The following is a 9,034-nucleotide window of genomic DNA, read 5'->3' as shown; positions in this document are numbered from 1 at the left end:
GATCTGCTCCTAAGGCAAAAGAGAGTTCATCCTCAACTTCCTCTATAAGGTGACGGGACTTTTACACAGCCCTGGGGCTAGAGGTACTGCAGGCTTTCTCACTACATTGGGTAAAACTGGCAAAGTTCTACCTCTTATACTGGAGTTCAAGAACTCAAAATTTGTCTTCTAAGTCACAGTAGATGCAGATGTCATTTTCTGTCCAAAGTCTATTAGGATTGCTTTGGATCACAGAACCACTGAGAAGAACCTAGTCTTTCATAGTTGATCATCACATATTATTCCTGTTATTGTGAACAATTTTTCATGGTTCTGCTTGTTTTATTCATCATTCAGTTCATGTCAATCTTTCCAGCCATTTCTAAAATCTACTTGCTCATCATTGCTTATGAAACAATAATATTACATCACTTTCATATACCATATATTGCAAAACAAAGGACTTAGGGTTACAATCAAGAATTAACTACCTAGTGAAACTGAGCATAATCTTTCAGGGAAGGCAATGGTTCTTCAGTGAAGTAAGAGATTTTCAATGATTTCCATTGAAAAAAATAGAACAAAACAGAAAATTCAACATGCAAGCAAAAGATTCAAGAGAAGTATAGAAAGGTAAACAGAGGGAAATATATATATATTATTTAAACTGTTTACATCCTGATATAGGAAAATTATATCTGTAACTCTTAAGAACTCCATCTGTCACTGGGGAAGACTTAGTGGGACATTACATGGAATGGATTATGATGTGATGACATTATGGGATAGAAAAGGATGTGTACTGGAAAAAAGAGGGAAAGAGAGGTATAAAGGGATAATTAGGTTACATGAAGAGGTGCAAAAGACCTATTATAATGGAGGAAAAGAAAAGAGCGGGAAGAGCACTGTCTGAAACATTATCCCATCCATTTTGGCTTCAAGAGGGAATAACTCAGTCGTTCAATTAAATATAGAAATTTATATAACCCTCTAAAGAAGTAAGAGGAGAAAGAATGGCAGGATAGAAGAGAGGGCAAAACATTAGGGAAAAAGTTTAGATAGAGGGAGGAGTGTTTAAAGATAAAGTTGTGGGTGGGATGGGTAAAAAAAAAACACTACTAAGGCAAATATGAAAAGAGAGAGCAGAGCAAAATATAGGAGAGAAAATTAGATGGAGAAAAGCTTTAAAATTGGGTTCCTTTGACTATAAATTCAATGGTCTCTTCAGATAACTTGAAGCCAGAAAAAAAGTATAAATTAAGTGAATTTGTTCATACTTTTATTTCCTATTTAAAACTCATAATATAAATAGTTCTTTATAATGTGAAAAAATGCATCATCACATTTTCTATAATCATAATACACCTATAAGATTAAACATTAATTTTATATGGAAGTAGTTATCCATGCCATGCCTACAATAGGTTCCTTAATATAAACAACTTCAAATGATTTAAAAGATTTACTATGATTAACATAATTCACCTATTTGAACTGGTTCTATATTTTCTGAATTATAATGTAGTGCTTCATAAAAAGAAAAAAAGCTAGAAGGCAATAGAAATATCACATTTCTAAAGAGTTAATTAGAGATCTGCAAGCTATAAAATGGTTAAAACCATTAAATATTTTTTTACTGAAAATTCAACTAAGAAATGCTAAACAAAATTAGTATATTCTTTTAGATTTTGTGGAAATAGTATTTCTAGTGTCTAAAGCTAGAGGTAAGAAAGCTCTTTTGTATTTTTCATTCTTAATTACACAAACCAAAGGCAAAAATAAATGATACCCTTCCTGAAAGTTTTTACAAGTTCCCATATTAACCACTAATAAATTATCTGTGCCATGTGACCATAAATAGAGAATATATTATTTTTTGTTTATATGAGAATGTACTACTAATCATATATTTACATGATATGCTTCAGTGTCAACCTCTTATGTAACTTGCCTAAATTCAATTATCTATTTAAAGGAGTTGTTTTCTTCAATCTGTTTTTGTGCTTCATTTTCTAAGTTGTTGCCTTTTTTACATTATTCTATTTTATGTTTCATTTCTTTTCTAACCCTTCTTCTATTTTTCTTACTTGATTTTTAAGATCCTTTTGATCTTCAAAGAAAAGCTGTTCCTATTCACCTTTGAAACTTCACATGTAGGCATTTTGCCATTTGCCATCCTCTCCTGGATTTGTGTTCTGATCTTCCCTATTTCCACAATAACTTTATATAGTTAGGTTGGGTTTTTTTGCTTTTTTATTCATTTTTAAAAATTGAGTTCTGATCCTAGGATTCAGGGGAGACTGTTCCAATGTGTTTTTCTTGATAGAGGCACCGAAGCCTCTTACTGTTTTTCTGGGTTGGAAATACTCACAGATTTTCCACTTAGCTGGGTTAGACTGGTCTAATCCTGCATGCTTTTTGGAGTTCAGGGGTTGACAATTTACCTTTTCTGCTTGTGTTGGAGGTCTTACAGCTGGCCTGCTGGGCCATTGGCCCACTAATTCAGGAGGGAGGTGCCTCTACTGCTTATCTGTACTCTGGCTAAGAGATTCCTGCTAAATTTTATGTGCTGCAACTGCACATGACTACATTTCCTTTAAGAGAAAGTGAAACAGACCTTTCATGAGCTCCTTCCAAGATATCTTTAGCTGGAAAATTGTTTCACTCTGAATTTTTTGAGGGGTTCTGTCATACCAGAATCCATTTAGAGATCTGATTTAGCATTATTTCTGTGGGAAACTAAGGAAAGTCAGGTGATTTCTTGGCTTCTCTCTATAATCCTGCCTCCTCCTTTCCTAAACCCAATTCTCTATGGCCTTCCTATCCCATTCCCCTAAAGGTTTGATCTCCTTATCACTTGGATTACACTGTTCTTATTTCTTTCTGCTTTGGTGTAGTGAAGAACACCACATCTGTAGTAGAGACATGAGCTCAAAACCCAACACAACCAATTTATATTTGTACAACTTTGGAAAAGCCACTTAATAGCTCCAGGTCTCAGTTTCCTCATCTGTAAAATGAGGATGAGAGGTTTGATTAGATAATTTCTAAGACAGACTCTAATCTACTTCTATAAGCCAAACATATTTTCTCTTGGTTTTCTCTATTATCATAAACCCTGTCTGCAATTGGATTTTACCTCAGATGAATCTTTGAATTGGTTTTCCTTTTGTTTAATATCTTTCTGGACAAGATGAGATTTCCCAGAGAGCCCCAGGATAAAAATTTGTGGTTGCTTTACATTTTTTAATAATAAGAATAAATATATCAAATTAAAGAATGAAAGTTTAGAATATGGAAGAAATATCCTTAAAAATATAAAGAAAGTCACACATCACATATGGAAGGAAGTAGGTAAGAAGTATGTAAATAATTTTATTTCAAAATAAATAAAAACAAAGCAAAATATGGAGTATGTATATAATAAATTTGATTCAACATTTTAAAGACTTAAGCACATTCTATGTACAATATATTCATGAGGAAATAAATAAAGAAAAACAGGCTATCTTTGGGGCCATGGCTGAGCTTAAGAACTTTGGAGCTGCTTCCTAGATCTCAATTACTCCTCTGCTACTGCTTCCCAGACAGATCAATTATGAATGTGTTGGACCCCAAAGTCAAAGTGGCCTCATGTTCATCCAGGTGGCACTGGACATGAATATCAGCATGGTCCAGGAGCTGTAGGATATGTAAAAAAAAACAATCTGGGGTCCAAGGACATCATGGAAATGCTTGTTTCTGGCACAGGAGATTTGAAGTGCACAGAGGATGGCAACACAATATTCAGTATCCAACAGCCTCCTTGACTGAAAAAGAAGCTACTTCCCAGGATGACATTACTGATAATGGCAAGACTTCAAATGTTCTCATCGTTGGAGAGCTGCTGAGGCAGGTAGATGTGTACATCTTTCAAAGTCTGCATCCTCAAATCATAACAGAAGAGTTTGAAACTGCCAAGACAAAGGCCCATGAAATCTTTGATTATATCAAAATAAGCAGGGAAATTGGTAGAGAAATTCTCATTGATGAAATGTCCCTGTATACCAAAGTCAATGTGCTAATAGAAACAGTGGTACCCTTAATTTTGGCTGTAGAAAAACAGGTGAACCCACTGATCTTTTCAAAGATCATGAATCTAAAACTATATTATAAAGCACTGGTCATTAAAACCATTTGGTACTGGCTAAGAAATAGAGAAGTTGATCATGGAAAAATTTAGATTCACAGAGCAAAATAGTTAATGATTATAGCAATATAGTATTTGACAAACCCAAAGGCCCTAGCTTTTGGGATAAGAATTCACTATTTGACCAAAAACTGCTAGGAAAATTAGAAACTGGTATGGCAGAAAGTAGGCATAGACCCACACCTAACACCATACTCCAAGATAAGGTCAAAATGGGTTCATTATCTAGATATAAAGAATTATGTTATAAATAAATTAGAAGAACATAGGCTAGTTTACCTCTCAGATAGTTTACCTCTCAGATTTGTGAAGGATGAAGGAATTTGTGACCAAAGAAGAACTAGAGATCATTGTTGATCACAAAATAGATAATTTTGATTATATTAAGTTAAAAAGGTTTGTTCAAACAAAACTAATACAGACACCATTAAAAGGGAAGAAATAAACTGGAAAAACATTTTTACATCCAAAGATTTTGAGAAATGCCTCATTTCTAAAATATATAGAGAATTCACTCAAATTTATAATAGTTTAAGACAATCTCCAATGGATAAATAATCAAAGGATATGAACAGACAATTTTCAGATGAAGAAATTGAAACCATTTGTAGCAACATAAAAAAAGTGTTCCAAATCATTATTGATCAGAGAAATGCAAATTAAGACAACTCTAAGATACCACGACACACCTGTCAGATTGGCTAAGATGACAGGAAAAGTTAATGACAAATGTTGGAGGGGATGTGGGAAAACTGGGACACTGATACAGTGTTGGTGGAATTGTGAATGGATCCAAACATTCTGAAGAGCAGTTTGGAATTATTCTCAAAAAGTTATCAAATTGTGCATACCCTTTGATCCAGCAGTGTTACTACTGGGCTTATATCCCAAAAATATCTTAAAGGAGGGAAAGGGACCCACATGTGCAAAAAACGTTTATGGCATCTTTTTTTAGTAGTGGCAAGAAACTGGAAACTGAGTGGATGCTCATTAATTGAAGAATGGCTGAATAAATGATGGTATATAAATGCTGTGGAATACTATTGTTCTGCAAAAAAACGATCAACAGGATGATTTCAGAGAGGACTGGGGAGACTTACATGAACCGATGCTAAGTGAAATAAGCAGAACCAGGAGATAATTCTACACAACAACAAGAAGACTATAAGACGACCAATTCTGATGAATGTGGCTATCTTCAACATTGAAATGATTCAAATCAGTTCCACTGGTTCAATGATGAAAAGAGTCATCTACAACTAAAGAGATAACCATGGGAACAGAATGTGAAACACAAAATAGCATTTTCACTCTTTCTGTTGTTATTTGCCTGCATTTTGTTTTCTTTTTTCAGTTTTTCTTTTCCTTCCTTTTTGACCTGATTTTTATTGTGCAGCAAGATAACTGTGTAAATATTTATACATATATTGGATTTAACATGTATTTCAATATATTTGACATGTATTGGACTACCTGTCAGCCAGAGGAGAGGGTGGAGGAAGAAAGGGATAATTTGTAACAAAAGGTTGTCAATGTTGGGTCAATGTTGGAAAAATTATCCATGCATATGCATTGTAAATAAAAAAAAAACTTTAATAAAAAAAAGATAGAGATGATGAAGATTAAGCACAAATTGGAAACTGACAAGATGATGATCAGAGGGCTAGTTCTGGACCATGCTGCCTGCTATCCTGATATGAAGTGAAGAGTAGAAGATGCTTACATTCTTACATGCAATATTTCATTAGAATATATTAAAAAAAAACTGTTTCAGTACAAAAATGCAGAAGAAAGAAGCTAGTAAAATCAGAAAGGAAATTTGCTGGAGATAGAGTAAAGAAAATAGAACTGAAAAGAAAACTGTGTGGTGATTCAAAGTATTTTTTGTTATAATCAAATGGGAATCGACCCATTTGCTCTAGATGGTGTTGCAAAAGAAGGGATACAAGCTCTCTCTAAGAAAAAGAAGAAATATGGAGATATTTATTCTTGCATGTAACAGGATGGCTATCAATGCTTTAGACGACCTAAATTCTGATTATTTGGGACATGTAGAGCTTGTCTGTGTATACATAATGGTAGAAAAGAAGTTCATCTTCATTGAAAAATGTGACAATCTTTGATCTGTCATGTTATTAATCAAAGAACCAAAGAAGCAAATGAATACACATGTCAAGAATGCAGTGAAAAATTTTGAACAGCTGAGATCTCAATTGAAGATAACTCATGGGCTGGCATGGTAGAATTCACCATCACTGAAGTTTTATGTCTTTTTAAATTGTAGTACATTTATTCATTTTTAATATACAATACATTATGAGTCATATTGGGAGAAAAAAATCAGAGCAACAGGGAAAAACCATGGGAGAGATAAAAAAATAAAAACCAGAACAGCATGGAATGTGTTTATTTATATTCAGTCTCCTTAGATCTTTTTTCTGAATGCAGATGGCATTTTCTGTCCAGAGTCTATTGGGATTGCTTGAGGTCACTGAACCACAGAGAAGAACCAAACCTTTCATAGCTGATCATTGCACATTCTTGCTGTTATTGTTTATAATGTATTCCTGGTTTTACTTGTTTCACTCAGCATCAATTCATGTAAAGCTTTCTAGACCTTTCAATAACCAACTTGCTCATCAGTTTTTATAGAAGAATGATATTCCATTACCTTCATGTAACACAGCTTGTTCGGTGATTCCCCAGTTCATAGCATTCACTCCTTTTCCAATTTCTTTGCTACCACAAAAAGAGCTGCTACAAACATTTTTGCACATGTGGGTCTTTTCCTTCCTCTAGGATTTTCTTGGGATGCAGACCCAGTAATGGCACTGCTCACTCAAAGGGTGTGAGCAGTTTTATAGCCCTTTAGGCATACTTCCAGATTCCTCTCCAGAATGACTGGATCATTTCACAACCCCACCAACAATGCATTAGTGTTACCAGTTTTTCCAGATCCCACCCAACTTTTATCATTATCTTGTTTTGTCATCTTAGCCAATCTAAGGTTTAAGGTGATACCTCAGAGGTACTTTAATTTGGGAGAATTTTTTTCATATAATTATAAATCGCCTTAACTTTGTCATCTGAAAATTGTCTGTTCATATTCTTTGTCCATTTATCAATTAGAAATAACTTGTATTCTTATAAATTTGATACAGTTCTTTATATCTTTTAGAAATGAGACCATTATCAGAAATACTGGCTGTAAAGATTTTTTTCCAGTTTGGTACTTCCCTTTGAATTATGTTTCTGCTCGTTTGGTTTGTGTAAAAACTTTTTAATTTAATGTCATCAAAGATGTTCATTTTGCCTTTTGTAATGGTCTCCATTTGTTTGGTAATAAATTCTCCCTGCTCCAAAGATCTGATAAGTAAATTATTCTCTCTGCTGATTTATTTATGATATAATCCTTATTCATTTTTACCTTATCTTGATATGGGGTGTGAGATGCTGATTTTCTGATATATTATTTTCTAAGTTTCTAAGAAATTTTTGTCAAATAATGAGTCCTTATTCCAGAAGTTGGAATTTAGAGATTTATCAAATATTACATTGCTATAGGGCTTGATTATTGTGTCTTGTGTATCTAATCTATTTTACTTATTTATCTCTTTATTTTTAGTACAAAATTGTTTTGATTGGTTTTTATTACTGCTGCTTTAAAATATAGTTTTAGGTTTGGTACTGCTAAGTCACCATCCTTTCTAGTTCGTTTTTTTTTTTTTTTTTTTTTTTAAATCATTAATTCTCTTGATTTTCTTGACCTTTTGTTCTTCCAGGTGAATTTTATTATTAATTATTCTAGTTCTATAAAATCATATTTTAACAGTTTGATTGATATGACACTGGACAAGTAGACCGATTTAGAATATTGCTATTTTTATTATATTAAGTCAGCCTTGGCATGAATAAATGATATTTTTCTAGTTGTTTAGATCTGATTTTATTTTTGTAAGAAGTACTTTGTACTTGTGTTCATATAGTTTTGGGTTTGTCTTGTCAGGTAGACCCCCCCTCCCATGTATTTTATTTTGTCTACAGTAATTTTAAATGGAATTTTTATTTTTATTGCTTGCTGAAAGGCTTTGTGAGTAATAAATATATATATATATGTATATACATATATATATAATTCTGATTAATTTTATAATTTTATTTTATATCCTGCAATGTTGCTAAAGTTGTGAATTGTTTTCAATAGGTTTTAGATGATTAGCTAGAATTCTCTAATTATATCATCATAATTATCTACCAAGAGTCTTATTTCCTCATTGCCTAGTCTACTTTCTTTAATTTCTTTTTCTTCTCTTGTTGCTGCAGCCAACATTTCTAGAACACTGTTGAACAATAGTGATCCTTATTTCATCATTGATCTTTTTGGGAATGCATCCAACTTCTCCCCTTTACAAATAATGTTTGCCATGGATTTTAGATAGATTCTGCATATTATATTTTTAAAAACCTCCTGTATTCCTATGATTTCTAGTATTTTAATAGGATGGGGTGTTACATTATGTCAAAAGCTTTTTTTTTGCATCTTTTGAGATTATCATACAATTTCTGATGGTGTTGTTGTTATAGTAGATTATGGCAATAGTTTTTCTGATATTGAAGCAGTCTTGCCTTTCTGTTATAGATCCCACTTGGTCATAGTGTACTATCCTGCTGATAAATTGCCATAATCTTTTTGCCAATTTTTGATTTTAAATTTCTTCATCAGTATTTATTAGGGACCACTTGTTAGTGGCAGGTGGGATCTAATTTTGACCAGCAGAATAGAACTTATCATTTGAGAATATTCAAATAATACAAGGAGACCAGAGACAACTGTATGTCAGTGAATAACTCTGATTTGTTCTCATA

General features: G+C 33.0%; 1 pseudogene; it reads left to right on the top strand.

Moving 5' to 3' along the window:
* Positions 1-3,577: 3,577 nt before the first annotated feature.
* LOC141551294 (T-complex protein 1 subunit zeta pseudogene) lies at positions 3,578-6,411 on the top strand (annotated as a pseudogene).
* Positions 6,412-9,034: the final 2,623 nt, after the last annotated feature.

This window comes from Sminthopsis crassicaudata, chromosome 1, assembly GCF_048593235.1.
Source record: "Sminthopsis crassicaudata isolate SCR6 chromosome 1, ASM4859323v1, whole genome shotgun sequence".
Classification (NCBI taxonomy): Eukaryota; Metazoa; Chordata; class Mammalia; order Dasyuromorphia; family Dasyuridae; genus Sminthopsis; species Sminthopsis crassicaudata.
The sequence above is the reverse complement of the archived record's forward strand: the minus strand, read 5'-3'. Positions and strand labels throughout refer to the sequence as shown.